General features: G+C 39.2%; 1 protein-coding gene and 1 long non-coding RNA gene across 10 annotated transcripts in view; one reads left to right on the plus strand and one right to left on the minus strand.

Annotated features, from left to right (window-relative positions):
* The window catches only part of LOC23687935 (cyclic AMP response element-binding protein B), a 96931-nt gene that overhangs the window by 55343 nt on the left and 24452 nt on the right, over positions 1 to 17136 (minus strand). For 5 of the 9 annotated variants that reach the window (XM_021838979.1, XM_021838978.1, XM_021838975.1 and 2 more), the window contains exon 1: positions 13050 to 13547. The exons of 1 other annotated variant lie outside the window; for it this stretch is intronic. The gene's annotated coding sequence lies outside the window, so the exon portion shown is untranslated. 3 more of the 9 variants (XM_021838970.1, XM_021838971.1, XM_021838972.1) reach the window with 3 other exon arrangements.
* On the plus strand, positions 14787 to 15364 carry LOC110674747. Its single transcript, XR_002499156.1, has 2 exons — positions 14787 to 14855; positions 14931 to 15364. It is a non-coding gene; the product is annotated as an uncharacterized LOC110674747 (long non-coding RNA).

Genomic DNA, 17136 nt, shown 5'->3' on the forward strand with positions numbered 1-17136 from the left:
TAAATTATTCTGTTTTTTTTTTTCGATTTATAGTTTAATTGAAATAAAAACAAGCAGAAGGCAATATTTTCCAAAATTCCACTTAATCAAGCAAAGAGTGTTATATCACTTATAGGTTGACATCATGCAGTCACTTATGGGAAGTTTTTCACTGAAGATCTTTGGCTCAGTTATATGAAACGCTCATACAAAAAAACGCAGAAGAAGAGGTAAATTTGGCTCAGTTATTGATTAAAGAGAAAGTAAACAAAGAGAGCCTCTCTATGTTGGATAGGTCGCTTTGAAAAGTTACGCGAGATTTAATTCTATTTTATAGGCAATACTAGACATTTTTAAAGAAGGGCGCATAATATCTTGATATCTCACACTCCACATCATGATTATTCCTGGAGAGATTGATCATCGACTCTGGTGAAACGTTTATCAAGATCATTGGTAGATTGGTAGCATAACTTTGAATTCTTTGTAAATTTATATATAGATCTTCAATTAACTTTGGGCACTTGGTGAAGTTTGAATTCGTGCAGTATTTTTGTAATATACTTGAGGAATTCCTTGAAAAATCTTAAAAAAAAAATCACTGGAAAGGATTTGAACGAGTTCCTTGTTAGCTTCCAATAGGCACACTTTCCACTTGATTAAAGTTCAAAAGTAACAATATACATTTCAATATGAGTTCAAGATTACTTAACACTTCCATTCACAATTTCACAGGTAAACGTAGTTTGGTATTCAACACTGTAGGGATTGAGAAGGGTACTAGATAAAATATCAATTAAGCATATAGTTTCAGAAACAATGAAAAACTAAATCAAACGAGAAGAGACGACGAACGGCAACGTGTTCACCGAGATACCCCTTCCACCGTTTCAGCCACACTAATTGAGACGATTAAAACGGCTGGTTGGTGATGTTCTAGTGGTGACTGATGATTTAAGGATGTTATCGTTAAGCAATGGTCAACTACATATGGTTCGATATCTGCGATATCCGGTAGTCTTACAACATGCCCTGCCCAGCGCACCCTTACGGCTACCTTCTGGATACATGGTCCGCCGTAGAGTCTAACGAGCACGTGGTTCATTCTCCGCCGCCACACACCGTTCTCCTGCACACCGCTAAAGATGGTCCTAAGCACTCGTCGTTTGAACACTCCAAGTGCTTAGAAGACCTTTCCAGCATGATCCTATGCTTCATGTCCATAGAGGAGCACCGGTCCTCTTAGCGTTTTGTACATGGTACATTTGGTGCAGGGGTGAATCTTTCTCGATCGCAGCTTCTTTTGGAGCCCATAGTAGGCGCTACTTCCACTGCTGATGCGTTTCCATATTTCACGACTGACGTTGTTATCAGCCGTTAACAAGGATCCGAGGTAGACGTACTCATCAACCACCTCGAAAGTATCCCCGTCTATCGTAACAATGCTTCCTGTGCGGGCTCTGTCGCGCTCGGTTCCGCCAATCAGCATGTACTGTGTTTGACATATTCACCACCAAACCACTTTTTTCGCTTCACGTTTCAGGCAGGTGTAGAGTTGGGATCGAAATCCTTACACTTCATACAAATAGTAGGCGTTTTGTATGGAGTGGACGGATTTAGATTCAATTCTTAGGTGTGCATTTTGTAAGCGGTTTTCAGGATAGTGATCGCACGAATATTTTCACATTTCAGTTTGTCGCCCTCCTTGTAGATGAGGCATATGACCCCTTCCTTTTACTCCTCCGGCAGCTGTTACGTTTCCCAGATTCTGACTATCAGCCGATGCAGACAAGTGGCCAACCTGTCCGGGCCCATCTTGATGAGTTCAGCTCCAATGCCATCCTTAGCAGCTGCCTTGTTGTTTTTAAGCTGGTTAATGGCATCCACCACTTCCCTCATTGTGGGAACAGGTTGATTTCCTTCATCCGCAGTGCTGACATAGTCACTTCCGCTGTCTTTACCCTCTGCGCCTGTGTTCTCCGTGCCATTCAGGTGTTCTAATTCCACCTTTCAATCATCTCACGTCCGTCTGTCAAAATTCTTCCATCCTTATCCCTAAATATTTCGCTGCTAAGCCTTTTTTTTTTTTGGGGGGGGAGGGGGTCTGTAGCCTTGAGGTTACGCTTTCGCTTCATAAGCGGAAGATCATGGGTTTCGATTCCCAGCCCCTCCACAAAAAACCCGTCCAGCCACCAGAAGACGCCTCACGGAGGACCGTGCTTTGGGGAGCACATCCATCCTCCGTCAGTATCAGATGGTGACTGAGACAAACTGACCCTCTTCGCAGGCAGCTAGCCTCACTAATAGCAGAGCTCTCTCCTACCTGCTCGGTGTGAGAGTAAAAGAGTAGGAGAGAGTGAAACTAGATGTAAATATAGATAAGTTGAAAATAGATCTGTACCGATAAAGAAGCTCTACAGATCAACTGAGTCCGGCACAGTAGTGGCCACAAGCACGGAGTGCCTAAAAAATTAAAAAAAAAAACGAAGCCTTTTCGGGATGCGAAACACTACTTTATTTTTATTTATTTAGATTTATATAGATTATGTATTCTTCGTAGAAAACAAAACGGCAAAACTAAATACACCATCCCTTCCTTTATTATTATAGCACTAAACCGAATAACGCTTTCCGTTTTTTTTTACTAACGCTGCCTTCCCTGTACGTTAAACCTAATGTCGGAAGTAGTGCGCTGTATAGATCATCAGATGATGCTTTTGGTTTAGTGCTAGGAGTATATTATAAGCTTCAATATGATGACTTTCATACTTAGGCGAATCAATTACTTACATTATTCGATGTGCTTTATACTACGTTCAGCATAGAACTGATATTACGAAATATAGTCTCGTCATACTTTGCCAAGGTGTAGCAGTGCCATGATTTTGTAATTATAATTTGTAAATAAATATCAGTAGTAAATGTAACGAACTTCAAAAAAAAACTTACATATACAAATTCTTGAAAATAAATTTCAAATTGTAGTGAAAAATAAAGAAAAAAAAAACTACAACACAAACAAAACAGGTACTTAAAAAGAAACTCCGAAAATATAAGAGATACTTCTTGATGTCTTGTAAAGAAATACGTATTTTATCGATTTAAACAACTTTGCAGAAGTCATGAGAAAAATACCAAAAATACCCAGATAAAAATAAACCAAAAAAAAAAACAAGTTTTAAAGGGTCTTTCACAAAATAGACCAATATCTCTTAAAAATCTTTAGATAGAGCTAAAGTGTGTTTTCATGTAGTGAAATTATCTACAAGCTTGCCGAAGACACCATTGTAAAAAAGTGAAAATCTATCTCAGTGCTAGGTGGAAAAATATTACTTTCTTTAGAAGAGCTACTACATTCCAAACAACTTCTCTGAAGACATCAGTACCTCTAAAACCAACTTTTCGGGCGCAGAACAATTTCGATTGCGAAGCACTGTGCAATAGGGGTAGGTGTTTTGCTTTACTGGCACGATGAACAATTCCCGAAAATCTTATACCAATAGTCTCCCACAGGAGCTTGTTTAGATGGGTTTTATCATGCACTGTTATCGCCCCGATATAATCGGGAGATGATAAACAGACTTTCATGATGTGTTGCGGATCATGGTTGTTATAGGTAGTGAAAGATTCACTTAATTTTACTCAGAATTTTCTCAACCTCTGAATAAACACAGTTTGCGGGGTGTTCTGAACATGACCAATTACCTCGATTCAAATATACGCGTTACAATCGATCATGTTGGATTAACATCACTAAACTAGCTTACCCAGCGTGGCTAGCCACGCTCTAACAAAATTTGAAAGCGGAAAGCTATGCATAATCTTTAAAAGGTTCATAATGTTTATGTTTAACTGCAACATGACAACATGAACTAATAAATGCTCTATAAAAAATAAGCTGAGAAACACACTCCGTCCTGTGTCCTGGAGCTGTTGCGTTAGAAGTGGATAATGGTTATAATTTTATTAACATAACCCGACCAGTAGCGCAATCAGGATTTGGTTCTTGGGTGGGGCGGGGGTGTGTTTGGGTTGTATTCAAGCTACATACATTGGCGTGATAGCATTCAATCGCTCTTCGTCTGTTCTGTTTCTTACAAATGTTTTAAGATTTTCAACGAACCGAATGATTTTTCGGCGCAAATCGCAGTACGAAGCATTGCGACTATCATTATATTAAAGCATTTTCAAATTGTAGACGAAAATTTGTGATTTTTCAGCTGATCAACGGAACCACGATCCCCCTAATTTTTCTTAGGATTTTTATTTGTAATCAATAAAAATTAAAGTATTGCTTCTCCGGATGTTCACGTACATTCTGGAGGTTATAAAATTCGAATAAATACTGAGCCGACTAAAAGAAATTTTAAAACTTCGTATTTTGTATCAATCAGCTTTTTAAAGGGTCTCGATATGCATACATATCTGCATGTTTGTTCGACAAACTTCTGTTCAAAAACCTGTAGCTTATTTATCAGATAAAGTGAGAAACTTTTATTTTAAACTACTCGAAGGTCTTCAAACTAGAAAGCTAAAACTTAAACAACGTAATTGTTTAACCAACTTACTGCTCTGGTGTTTGTGGATTTTTGTGTTGATATTCGAAAACATATTTGATAATTCTTATAAAAAAATTTGCGGGGGGGGGGGGTCTTCACCCCCAAAACCCCCCCTTGGTTGCGCCACTGGACCCGACGTTTTAACGCATGCCAATAATGACCGCCAAATCGCCTAATTTATGCTCTGAACATACTGAGCACGTGGCCCTAATGCTGTTGTAATGTTATAATTTGGAGTAATTACAAACATTAAATGTTAAAATTCCAGAACATTTTATGACTTTGGGAGAATAACATTCTCGAATGTTCTACTGAATAGCTGTTGCAGTGTGCCATAATTTATTTTTGTCTTTTAAAATCACAGTTGATGACGCATGGAAATATCGACTCATAGAACAGGAATGCTTTGGAAAGCTGTTATGAGGGACCATCATACTGCCCATAGAGGCATAACTGTCCCATATAGAATTAGTAGGCATTGAGGAAACAGTGCTCAAAGTTTGAAATTTGCATTCTCATACAAATGTTTATAATTTTCTAGTAAATTTTTGAATGCCAAATTCTTTTGGTCCACCCTACAGAATACTCATTTTGTTAATATTTATCAGTAAACAATATAATTTTGAACATAATTCCAGTTTTTCAGTTGCTATTGAGCTCCTAAGTTCATATAGAGACTGATATGCCTTAATTTTTCAATATGGGACTGTACTAACTTCATATTTTTCCACAACTTTTTCAAACAAAGTGTATAAATTTTCATATGCGTAGTGAAGTGTATATTAAAACATGAATGTTTCGATGAAAAAAGGTGTTAGTTCGAAAATCAATATGTGACAGTTATGCTTTTACGGGCAGCATAGTAACCATAAAATTTTGTAAATTTTCATAATTTAAATATCTGCTGTGTTTAGATTTTTTGAATTTTTCTTTACTAATCGTTTCAACCATTTCCACCCAAGCTATAAATGTATAAACAATCCATTTCTTTACAAAATTATTGCTGAACAAAAATTTACAAAAGAAAAACTACTATTATTTTGAGCGATTTCACCTGGTGCTTAATTTTTTTTGCCGGTAGTGTAAAAATTATCAAATTTTGAGATATTGAAATTGAGTATATTTGTGGTTCACTGCCAAAATTGCATGCCGATTGCTCATATGGAAACAAAATTACAGTATACCAAAGTTGAGCATTTTGTATGAAAATCGGCTTTCACTACTATTATTCTGAACACAACTGTATGTTCCGATGTTTGTGGTTTCTAAATCGAGCCTTGCGGTCTCATAACATGATCTCGAAGGCTGATCTCAATATCGTCGAAGCAATCTGAAGCCGATATCAAAAGAAATTCAAGAACATGAGCACATGAGTGGAAATGGGTCCACCAAACAGTACGAAGGACCGTGGACACAATTCGCAAGCAAGTGGTAGAGACAGCCTCAATAAGGCAATGGACCATTCGAGCTAGAACCAGATCGAGGGAATTTCTGTAGATTTCCTTAGACGTGCTCCAAGAACAATCCGAAAACTCTTATCTGCAGGGGGTATTGGACAAATTGGACGAAATTTCTTGATCTATTTGAGGAGATATCCTTGGATTAATTTCTGGTTGATTTTTGTGAACTTTCCTATGGAAATCCTTCCCTAAAAGCATCATTGATAAAAATCTGGGGAATCCCATAAGAATTACCTATCGTGTATCCGAAAATAATATCTTAAGAACTCAATTTAGAAATTTTCGCTGTGACCAATGTCTATTCTTGGATTTTCTTTTTGAATTGTTGCGCGAAATTGAATCGATTTCTTGTTAGATTTTATAATGGAAGATGAGAACTTCCTACTGGAACAAGAAACCCTACACACCTAATTTAGAATGCTGAACCTCGGCTTATTTAAACCGAGATTCGCAAAGCCGAGTAGTCGGCAAACAAATTTCCTGGGATCTCAGAAAATAAAAGCCGAGTATCAGTGAGCCGTGCTTCGTTGCATAGCAACCGGACAATTTGTTAGCTGAATCTCGGTCAGCAGCCAACCTTTCAGATTTGTCCGGAATATTCCAGATTTTTACAAAAATCTGTAAGATGTAGATAAAAATTGAAATTAATTTGTAAGGTTTTGTAAATAATTTGTAAGGTTCTGCATATACGACATAAGCAATTCAGACTTTTCCAGACAAATTTTCAAAATCTTCCAGATTTTTGAAAAAATGACTTGGCATCCCTGGAAAATGGAAAACCGAGATTCGCGCAGCGCACAGCTCGTGAAAAAAATCTAAGTGTGTAGAATAATGCTAAAAATAGATTTGAAATGGAAAAAATCCTGGTATTTTAAGAGGACTTCATTGAAAGTATTTGTGGAGTAATTTCTGAAGGAGTTTTTCGATAACTCCTACAAACAATTATTGAAGATAACTCAGAAACATTTTTTTGGGATTGTTTGTTTGTTGAGGATTTTTTTCCAGAAACCATTTGAAATGTTTCTGGAAGTGTCTCAAAAGAAGTATCTGGTATCTGGTATTATGGTAGAATCCTTAAAAAATTATTGAAGGACTTCATGGATAAATCCCTGGAGGTATTATTGTAGGGATTCCCAGGAATATCTCTGGTGGGTATGTTTTTTAGAGAAATTACATTGGTACTTTATTCTTCTTTAAGCAATGTTAATAGGAATCCCAGGAGTTTCTCTTGGTGAGACCCATGTGTGGCCACATATGAAAACAAAAACTTAAACCATCTGAAGAAAAGTACCTGAGGGAAAATCTAGCTAGAATCACTAGAGAGATGCGCGGATTGCGGATTCATTGTAATATTCTTAGCGGCAAACATGGTAGGTCTATTCGATAATCGGATTTGTCCAACAAAAGCATGTCGCATACGAAAGGTCTATCTTCAGATGTATGCCGTGTAGGAACCTCGACCAGGTTCACCAGCAGAATTACTCTTGGGAATTTTGCGTATTGAGAAGATCAATCAAACACACTAGTTTCGCGGATAAGTATAACATAAAAACGTCTTTATTCTTCGATCTTCCAAACTACAGTAGTAAATGCCAATCACAAATTTTCCTCTCTCTCTGCCATGAAATTAGTAAACAATAAGGCCATTAAACGTCAAAATCCTATACAATACCAAAACAGTGCAAAGCCCCATACTTTTCCAGTGTACTACAGTACTGACCTGATTTTGTCAGCCCACGATTTTGTCTGCCCCCGATTTTGTCAGCTTTTTGACCCGATTTTGTCAGCCTATTTTAAATTTGTCAAAAAATTGTTATCGTCATGTTTTACCACGTTTACATTAAAATTGATGATGATGTTTGATGCCATGCACACATGGGCGTAGCAAGATGGGGCAATGGCAATGCCTTTTGTTAAGTGTTAAAAATTGATATTACCAATACAAGGGAGGGTAGAGCCCCTGATAAAAAAAAATGGCTACGCTCATGTCCATCACCCTTTTAAAAGTCCATTGAACCATGTAACACGTCAAAATTTGAAAAACAGGAACAAAATAAAATGACCCGATTTTGTCAGGTTCCCCATTTTGTCAGCCTAAAATTCATCAAGGGGCTGACAAAATCGGGTCCTTACTATACAATGTGAAGGGTGTGACACTATTATTACTCCGACATTCCGTCATTATCGAACCAGCCGAGGATAAGTTACACTCCCGTGCATAAGTTTGGGTTCACCCCCCAAAAAACATACAAAAGTGTTCCGTCCATATCTCTGTGATTACACGTTCAATTGAAACTCTCTAAGCCGCATTCGAAAGGCGAAGAGTTATTCTTACATCGTATGTATTTTTCCAAAAACATTTTTTGAATTTTCTATACTAAATTTTTACTTAAAGTTTTGACACTTTTTTTAACACTGAAAAACATATCTTATTTCCTCAGCATTGGATCGACCAAAATTTCAAAACAAGGTATCGTTAGAATCGTAATCTTATATTCTTTGAAAAGCACTCAAGGATTTTTTGCGGAAAAATCTGAAAACTATTAAAAATCAATGAAACAGTCATTCAAGTAATCTTGCAAAAATTTGGGTTCACTCCTCAGTATGGTGTATCGTGCAAAAGTTTGGATTCACCTGAACTTACTTAAAACACAAAAAATCTGTGAAATCTCAAACCATTTTTGTGCTCGAAAAGCTTTAAACTATTAAAATCGGTTGAAAAATGGCAGAGATATTGACAAAAATAATGTGCATGCTGCTCAGGTGAACCCAAACTTTTGTATAATTTGCATCATACTGAGGGGTGAACCCAAACACGATGACTTGACTAACCGTTTCAGATTTTTCCGCCAAAATTTCGTGGGGTCTCTTCAAAAAATATAAGATTACGATTCTAATGACACTTTGATTTAAAATGTTGGTCGATCCAATGCTGAGGAAATTATATATGATTTCTCAGTGTGTTTTTTTTTAAATGTCAAAACTTTAAGTAAAAATTTAGTTTACAAAATTAAAAAAATGTTTTTGGAAAAATACATACGAAATAAGAATAACTCTTTGCCTTTCGAATGCGGCTTAAAGAATTTCAATTGGGCGTGTAATCACAGGGACATGGAAAGAACACTTGAGGGTGAACCCAAACTTTTGCACGGGAGTGCACATGCTGCAATTGAAGCAAAATTTCAACATTGAAACCTCCTGGCATCCTGGATTGAGTTCGTAGTATACTCTTCTAGAGAGCATCTATAAGTCATACAGAAACCCATAAACCAGTAGAACTAGTAAACTTCAGAAGTTAATTAAAAAAATTCGCTCTAGAGATCAGGTAAGCCTAGAACAGCGTCAGATCCAGGAAAAACATTTGACTTACGTTAGATCTTAGATTAACTACCAATCATTCATTCCAGGACCAAAAAGCCAAATTTATTTTTTAAAATCAAAGCAATCCAGGTATAAGATAAACAGCATAGAACGAGCTCAGCATTCATTTTTTGTTTGTTGGAATCCTAGCATTGATGTAAGCTTCAATTTACATAAAGTAGCCGAAAAGCATTTCGAATAAAATCCTCACTTCATTGTATCAGATGAAGCAAGAGGTCTTAACAAAACAAGCTCACCATATTTTTGCATCAAGTTCACTTCTTCAGCTCATTGCAATTTCTCATTTCCGGCAGCAACGCGGGTAAAGCCACAAGCAACGCATAGTGGATGACTAACCAACGGAATTGCTCTTCTTTGCAGCACACGCGCGTAAAGCACATTCCAGCAAATCCGGTAAATTTGGAGCACGATGCTAGTTCGAACCGGATCCGCATATTTAGGATGCCAATTAGCAACAGCGATCGATTTTATTCGGCAAACAATCGGCAGATCGGAGCCGTAGCAACTCGGGCAAATATAGATGTTTAAATGTCAAATTACATTCGATGACGAAGTATCAATATGCAGAACTGGGTTTTTGTCGTAGACCAAGAAATCTTGTACGGTCAACTCTCCCTTACTCGATATTTTATATTCTCAACATCGAGTTAGAGAACCATGGGGCTCTGCACAAAAAATCTGCCTCTCTCTTTCCCTCCTTCATGAAATTAGTAAACAACAAGGCCAGTAAACGTCAAAATCCCATGCAAATTCAAAACAGTGCAGAGCCCCATAGTAAAAGGTGGGTTTCATGGCTACCTCGATCCTCCATTAGATCGCATTCGCACTCGGTAGGAACCTCCCTAACTCGATGGTCCCTTCAATATCGCGTTATGAAGAGATGACTGAACCTTGTCCTGATTTTCCACGAACAGATCCAATTCACAATTCCACCAGCCTACTGCGATTTTCGCAATCTTGTTCCAGTAAAGCTAAGTATCCACTATGACCGACTCGTTGCACAAATTATACACTTTGAGCTCCATTCGAAATGACATTTCACATCATTTTTGACCGATTTCTCTTTTTTTTTGACTGATCCATCCTAATGACATTCGGTCTGGAACATTGACCGGATATTACTCCGATTTCCAAATGAATGAATAGCAGCCAACGAGTGCAATTATTGCAAATTTAGGCTTGTTCTTCATCGATGACATTGAAACACTCTGCATTCGGCACGCTTTCCCGCAAACCTCGATACATTGTGATAATTGATAATTCCGGCTACGAAACAGTCCTCCACGGTTCCATCGGAAGCCCCATTCCGAAAAACGGCACAACAATTGTAACAGTTTCATCCGCCAGCAACAGCCTTGATACACTTTTACCAGAACCGGCAGCCAGATCTTCCCCAAACAACAATACCTCATTATTGTCAGCCCGTCGTCGGCACAGTTGGCGCTGTATCGCTATTCAATGTCACTTGTTTATCCAGGAAAAACACCACAATACACTGTCATTATTGGTTCATTTACACACTGTTCTTCTTCCGCGGCAAATTACCCTCCCCAAAACACACGCGTCAGCTTTTCCTATTATCCATTATAGCTCGAAATCCTGGAACCGATCCCCCCCCCCCCTAAACAATGGACGGAAATTTTCCCGAAACGTGGCCTCGAACGCCTCTGAACTGAACTGAGCACAGAACAATCGAAGCAGGCGCAGGGTGTGGTATGGGTCCCTCGGTTGTCGGTTGTCACTGGTAACCCCAACAATCTGCCACTTTTCGGAACAACGACCTTGGATTCGCTCGCTCGGTTCGGGTTTCATCGTTGGAAAACAAGGGCCCTTCCCCTGCGACCGAGCCACCCCCTCTTATGAACACCCATTAGCGTAACTTGGACTCAAATCGAGGGGGGTTTTGACACTTTCTATCATAAATTGAGTGAACGGATATTTTGATCATGAGCTTGAACTTTCAAGAGAGGGCTAAAAGTGTTCTAGTGGGGAGGGGTCTTGACCCCTTAGCCTCCATTTAGCTACGTCAATGGTTAGCCCAGCTGCAAGGACTTTTTTGATAACAGAGTGGGAGGGGGAAGGGCGTACGACATCTTCCGAGCGAGAAAATCAAAACATTACATCTGACAGTTGGGTGGAGGGAAAGGGGGGGCCTGATGGGGGGTCATTATTCACATATGATTGGAGATTGCAACAAGGATACCGCCGGATCGATGTAATTTTCCACTGACTTCCGAAAAAGAAAACATAGGGGAGAGCGTAGCAGAGAGAGAAGGATAGAAAGAGAGAGCGATGGCTCGAGGAGAACGTGGGGTGGGATGGGTAAATAACCTTGAAATAATCCAGGAATTAAGGTGTAGCTCCGCTGTGCGGCTGTAACCGGGCAGGCTAGGTTGGAAAAGTGCAGGCGATGATGAGAAAGGAAATCGAATAAGGTATAGAAGAGCGTATACGGTATGACTATGTAGACAGTTTCACGTCTCGGTTACCGTTGGCATGGGGGAAGACGAGAAGAGCTTGTTTTCATGCGATCATCGATATAATGGGTATGATTCACCCGAATAACAACCAGTTTCTGCCTTTTGTGGTTTTGTGGCAAGCTCCAGGGGAAATCGAGAGGCGGCCAGGGAACCAACTCGACACAGAGTTTAAGAACGGACGACTAGATCTTTGTCGTTGACGACATGTTCACATCTAAACAAAATCTCAAACGCGGCCTACTAAGATCCTGATTACTGTTCAGCAAATAATCGACCTTTACATTCAACACACGCCTACTTCGTTTGAATGTTAGGTCAAACATACGTATTTCCCTGGGGTATTTCATGTAGACCCAACTCATCGCACTCGGAGGATACGAAATTGAGATAAATGCCGACCAGGCGAACGATACGTAATCACAAAGCCACGACGGAGCACTGTCGGTCACGCGTGTAGCAACCAGGCGCTCGTGATAGCGCCATATTTATCATTGCCCGTAGATCCAAACGAAACAATTAGTTTGCCAACGAAATGTATTCCTCTCGCTACATTGCTCCGTATTACGTAGTTAGCACAGGCCCTCAGCGTAGTAGGCCTGGCACCCACCGACTTTTGGCGAAAAACAACCACTCCGGGATACGTGAGGACAAGGGGACAGACAACGGCGGTGACACTCGATTTTGACATTTGACTGCGATGCGATTGCTTCGCGGGACCATTATTTCCACGAACTGTCAAAGCTGTTTGTTTAAAATTTCAAACTTTCATGTCAACAAGCAACACACAGCCTACTTGTGCCAGAGAATTCGAGCGAGTCTCGAGCAATTTCTTCCTATTTTAGGCTATGTACCTCTTCGCTGCTTTTACTCCTATCGCACTCTCGACTACGGCGACGACTTTTGCTTGTAGGTTTTGACTTTTTCACGTAGCTCTTCCGAACGAATCACACTACTCGCCAGGAACCAGGTAGTGATTCCCGTGAAAAAAAAAATACTGCAGCTCCTATCAAAACATTCACATCAACAACACTAATCTCCGCACCACAAACACCGTTTGTCACGATTTCCGAAGCCCGTGTCACGTCCGACAGGGCCAAGTACACCGGAAAATGGCCCACCGAGTTTTAAGAGGGACGTCGTGGACGAAAAAAAACTTTTCGACCGAAAAAGTTTACACAAAAATTACATACCTCTTACGTATACTGCTCCGTCACTACAAACCGAGCGCGATCCACAAAAAATTACTTCTCTATATCGCAATGATGTAGGTAAGTACACACGTCAACAATTTTCACCAATACACTCTACCCAACCAGTCGTTCCAACACCACCAAGCACATCACGTCGCTCTCACTTCACCACACACTACTGAATCGCGCGACTAATCCACCTATTGGCTCCGTAAGAATCCGCGAATCACCGCCTACTCCGTCACCCAAAGCGAGGGGTCCACTACGTAACCAAAGAGTCTCGATAGCAATAGACGGCGTGTGTTTGCGCGCCTCCTTCGATCTACCCTCCGCACTATCTATACAGCTGCTCTGCAATTATTACTCTTGCTATTCCTCCTATGACTGCTATCGACGACAAACGACGACGACGACGGCGACTGAGACGACGGTGATGGGAAACAGCAAGCCAAAATTCGTCATATTCGTCGCGAGCACTCAAACGAAACTAGCGAGCGGTTGTTTTTGACAGTACAGGCGAACGTCATCGCGCATCGTCGGCGCTCTCTCTCGAGACTCTCGAAAATACTGTACGACGATGGCGAGGAATGTCCGGAGAGGCGAAGTGCGTGAGAGTGAGAGCGAATGCGCAAATACCATCAAAATTGTGAAGTTGGTTTCGAACGGGATAGCAAGACATATGCACAAACTGCGAAAATATAACAGGATTTCGGGGGGTTGAACGGTGCTTGGATATCGATAGTTTGACATTTTGAAAAAATCAAAGTACACTGCTTGTTTTGATATGCTGGTGACAGTTTAAACACCTTTTGAAAAATTCTGAAAACATTGAGAGGCCCCTCGTCGCACAATGGTGTAGTGTCAAGAAGGAAAGTGGTCACAATTTATACATAAGACCATGAAAGGCAAACATTACAAAATATGCAATACTCATGTTACACCGAAAGACGGGTTACGAACACATCTAAAACATAATAAATATGAGCAAAGATGACAGTGCAATTCGTAGTTGCTATTCCGTGATTGGCCAGAACTATCGAAGTTGCACAGAGAATCAATGAATGGTGCTCTGAATTATCTATCAATTTACAATGTGCACAAATCGATAGCCCAAAATTTAGGTCAATAACGCCGACCACCTCCTTACAGTAATAGAGGTTAGTTCGACAAAGCTAATGAATTGAAACCAGCCACAGATACTAATTGAGTTATTTTTCCGACCTCATTAACTAGGAGGAATAGGTAGGTCTAAGTGGTTCTTATACTCTTCCGACCGTAACTCAAAAGTAATAACAAGATCAGATACAACAAGAGTACAATATGATAGATCGTACCCCGCAACAGCCAACCTCGAAAAGGTTATCCATCCGCGTTACGAGTAAGAGATGCTGTTCTTGGAAACATTTCTGGTGGAATTGTTGAAAATTTCATAGAAGAAGTTCCCGCAGAAATCCATGTAGGACCACTGAAGTAATTCCTGTGATAATCCGAGAATATAAATGCATGGATACATGGACATATTATTGGGTCCTAAAAATTTTAATGAAATCTTGTTTTTATTTAATAACACGAAAAAGCATGTTACTGTAGCTATATCATGTTTAAACTTTAATTTAAGGGTCTGTCCCATTTGGGGAATTAAATTGAAATCGAACTTAAATTTGACAGTTCGAAAATTATTTCCCATCCGATTTCGATATGTCAAAAATAAGTCTGCTTCCGAGTAGACTTATTTTTGACAGATGGAGAATTATTTAAAACAGTTTACTACAAACGAGTCGCGTCCTTGACCACATCTGCGAAATGGTACGTAAGATTAAATTTAAAACAATATGCGATAAGATTTCACACCAAGCTTTGTTGTTTGCTTATTCCCTGCAGGAGACGTATCCGGAACAATCGGTACAAATACAGTGCTGTCTGGAGAATTTTGTGCTGTTTGATTGTCGACAATTCCTACTGGATGTTACCCAGAATCCAAACCATTACAAATAGCTACCGAAAGTGGAAGTGTTAATATGTATTCCGAAAAGCTGTTGAGCTACTGATGGAATCTTGCGCTGGGAGGAAACCTGTCATCCGGAACAGGTGTACCATCAACGGGAAATTGTATGATTTGGTTTTCTGTGGACGACGGAGAATCCAACTCCCTAAACCATGTCATCGACAGCTGGATAAGCTTGAGTATGGAATAATTCGAGAAGATGAAATGCGTCGCCAAGATAGAAATAATTCTGCTGTGAGACACGGGCCAACGCCAACGGTTAGATGCCGACATTTGCGGAAATTTGATTACGAACGGTTGCTTATCAGATCATGAGAATCAATAAACCACACGGGAAAAAATTCTGTGGTAAAAATAACTATGTTAGCTGACTACGCCCATTCTTAAAACTACCATGGAAATTCAGACCAATTTACTATGTTTACGGTACATCCCAATGCATTACTGGTACATTTGACAGAAATAAATTACAACAATCTGATTCCAACTACAGACATGGTAAAATCAAGCGCATTTCTGGTCTGCTGAAAATTGCCGGTGCGAGCGCTTAAGTTAACCCCCTAAAATGGTAGTTTTTACCGCACAATTTTTTTGCGTGCAGTTATAGGCAAGTGGCATTTTTTTTCGACCAATCCACACCGCAGTCAAATAAGCCGGAATCACCGAGAGTTCCACAAGAATCTACAAAAATGTATTTATTTGGGAACTACTTATATGTTTCAATGTTGTTTTACACATTTTTTATGAATCTGTAGATTGTATGTAGAATGCACGCACAGGGGCCCAACAAGCATTTCTATGCGGAAAGATGTATTTTAAGCTTCAGAATTAAACATAAACAAAAAAGGTCTTCTACAAAGTCGTTTGTATTATTTTTGCTATCTGTTATTAAAAATTAGGGTGTCCACATTTTCGAAGAAATTTTACAACTAACTTTTATTTGTAGAAATTATCCAGCTTTTTACGCTGGCTATAAAAGTGCGAGGGGTGAATCGATTTTGACATGTTTTGCGTACATGATAGCATGATCTTAGTAGGCAATGCCTTCATAATGTTGATCGAACTGTCAATAATTTCCACTTTATTTGTTTTGGCTTTCTAATTTTCTTGTACCTATTGGAAATCAAACAAATTAAAGATTAATGTTTTTTTATCAACTTTTTTATTTACCTTCTATACCATTCCAGGAACCAGGCACTGAAGAACCTTTATCTATAAGTGGAAAGGATCAGTAAGAACCAGAAATAATTCAATAAAATTGATGGCATATTTGATATATGTATATTAATTTGCACTCCATTGTTGACTAAAACATTTGGAACGACCTAAGCAAAACAGCCCCGGCCGAGCTATGTTTTCCTCAAGGATCGTTCAGCCCTTCTTCTCTCATTCGCATTGATTTTCTCCACATAGGGAGCCTTATGCTACGCCTAAGAACAGCCATTTTTGCCTGAATGATTCTATTCTGACGAGATGTCCAGAGTGTGCAAAAGTGAAATGGTCTAAGATGTTCAAAAATTTGTTTACGTCTAGATCTATGTGAATTATGAACAACGCAATGCATAACATTGTATAATTTTAATTAAGTATTTCCGATTGGGGCTTATCGCGGAATTGTTCAGGTTAGGATGTAGAAAAATGAGGATAGGTATTATAAATTGCATTGCTAACAGGACAGGACACCCTATTATTGGGAAATCGCATATAAAAGTGCGAGATAACATCGGATCGGTCATCGGATACGGGGTCATAATACGTCTCAGTGAACGAACCAACTTAATATTTCGAGCGCATTAGTTTGAAACAAAAATGCTGTCAGTAATCGTTACGCCCGCGTTTACTTATTAATTTCAGTAAACACGATTGAGCACTCATTTTACAGGCAAAATTACAACCATAACCCTTGTAGATGAGTTTTCACCAAACCTGAAAGAAAAGAACCATAAGTACAATAAGAAAATAGAAAATATTTTTTTCAATTTTCTTCAAACCCAGCTAACAACCTAAGACAACAACATAACAACATAAGCGTTTCTTTGACAGCATAACAATAATCAAAAATCGCAAAGCTTACTGCGAGCC

The sequence above is a fragment of the Aedes aegypti genome, chromosome 1, assembly GCF_002204515.2.
Source record: "Aedes aegypti strain LVP_AGWG chromosome 1, AaegL5.0 Primary Assembly, whole genome shotgun sequence".
Classification (NCBI taxonomy): domain Eukaryota; kingdom Metazoa; phylum Arthropoda; class Insecta; order Diptera; family Culicidae; genus Aedes; species Aedes aegypti.